The following is a 2,168-nucleotide window of genomic DNA, read 5'->3' as shown; positions in this document are numbered from 1 at the left end:
ATGCTGTCCAAACTAGCAAGTCTGCAGACCATTGCTGCTCTGTGTCACGGAATCCACACCTCAGTCTCCTCTGCCACATCTGTTGCAACTAAAAAGACAGTGCAAGGCCCACCACCTACTGAGCACATTTTTGAACGGGAATCTAAATATGATGCGCATAATTACCATCTTTTACCTGTAGCCCTGGAGAGAGGAAAAGGCATTTATATGTGGGATGTGGAAGGCAGGCAGTACTTCGACTTCCTGAGTGCTTATGGCGCTGTCAGCCAAGGTCACTGCCACCCAAAGATCATAAAATCAGGTGGACATGCTGACATTGACATCTCGGGCTTTCTATAACAATGTCCTTGGTGAATAGGAGGAGTACATTATTACCAAGCTTTTCAACTACAACAAAGTTCTCCCTATGAATACAGAAGTGGAGGCTGGAGAGACTGCCTGTAAGCTTGCTCGTCGTTGGGGCTACACCGTAAAAGGCATCCAGAAATACAAAGCAAACTTTTGGGGTCGAACGTTGTCTGCAGTCTCTAGTTCCACAGACCCGACTAGTTATGAGGGCTTTGGAACCTTCATGCCAGGCTTTGAAACCATCCCATATAACGATCTGCCTGCACTAGAACGTGCTCTTCAGGAACCAAGTGTTGCTGCTTTCATGGTAGAACCCATCCAGGGTGAAGCAGATGTTATCATTCCAGATCTAGGATACCTGACAGGAGTTCGAGAACTCTGCACCAGGCACCAGGTCCTGTTTATTGCTGATGAAATACAGACAGGACTGGCCAGAACTGGTAGATGGTTAGCTGTGGATCATGAGAACGTCAAGTGAGACATGGTTTTTCTTGGGAAGGCCCTTTCTGGCGGCTTATACCCCGAGTCTGCAGTGCTGACAAGAAGAGAATCTTGCTGAAAATGCAGACAAGATGGGCACTATCATGAGAAAGCTTCACTGTCTCATGAAGCTGCCCTCTGATATTGTGACTGCTGAGAGAGGGAAAGGGTTGCTCAATGCCATTGTCATCAGAGAAACCAAAGATTGCGATGCTTGGAAGGTGTGCCCACAACTCCAAGATAACGGGTTGCTGGCCTAGCCAACCCATGGCGATATCATCAGGTTGGCACCTCCACTTGTGATCAAGGAGGATGAGATGAGGGAGTCAGTGGAGATCATCAAGACCGTTTTTGTCCTTCTGAGAGAAGGAGCTCCGGGGAGACATCTTCAGACAGGGCTTTTGTGAAACTCTGCTTGCAACGGGCAGATTCAGCTTGTCTGTCTCCTAAAAGACATTTTTTGAATATGTCTTATGTATTTCAGTTGATGCACCTGTGCATTCAGTAGAGTGGCACCTGTGAGCCTGCAGGTGGCCTCGTCACGGAGGAGTGAGAGCGGAGGCATCTCTCTGTTAAGGTTTGACTGTGTGGGAACTTGCTAAGGAGAAACAGATCTATCTGCATACAGCCTACAAATCGAGTCCTGCAGTAATTTACATGCGTTTTTACAATGTCCTGGCTGGTGTGAATGTTTTGTATTTGGAATTTATTTCTGAGACAACCTCGTGAAGTTGAATCATTATAATTAATGAATGTTAAGATGATTGAAGGTTAAGCATTTGTAAAATACTAGTTTAAAGTAAACTTCACTTTACTTTGGACAACACCAGAATATATTGCTTGATTGCAATTCAGAAAACATTTATTTTCAGTATTTCTTTGAATAAAGCTTAATTTTTCTTTTTACCCCCCAAAAAGAAAGAAACTCTACTAAAAAAAAAAAAAAAAAAAAAAAAAAAAAGAATATATTGCACCACACACAATAATAGTAGGAGACTCTAACACCCCAATTTTATCAATGGGCATATCAGAAACTGGCAAAACTGGCAGAGGTTATGAGTCAATTGGAATTAAAAGACATCTACAGAACATTTCACCCTAAACCAAAAGAATATACATTCTTCTCAGCACCTCGCAGTACCTTCCCCCAAACTGACCATATAGTCAGTCAGAAAGCAAGCCTCAACAGATATAAAAAGATTGAAATACTTCTATACATCTTATCAGATCACCATGGACTAAGGGTGGTCTTTAATAACAACAAAGACAAAAAACCCACAGACACATGGAAGCTGAACAATGTGCTACTCAATGATAACATGGTCAAGGAAGAAATAAAG

General features: G+C 42.9%; 1 pseudogene across 1 annotated transcript; it reads left to right on the top strand.

The window, feature by feature from the left end:
- On the top strand, positions 1 to 1,235 carry LOC308422017 (ornithine aminotransferase, mitochondrial-like; annotated as a pseudogene). The gene has a single exon. The product of its transcript is annotated as an ornithine aminotransferase, mitochondrial-like (transcript).
- The last annotated feature ends 933 nt before the right edge of the window (positions 1,236 to 2,168 follow it).

The sequence above is a fragment of the Micromys minutus genome, assembly GCF_963924665.1.
Source record: "Micromys minutus genome assembly, chromosome: 6".
NCBI classification, from domain to species: Eukaryota; Metazoa; Chordata; class Mammalia; order Rodentia; family Muridae; genus Micromys; species Micromys minutus.
Note: the sequence above shows the minus strand (reverse complement) of the source record. Positions and strands in the feature narration are given on the sequence as shown.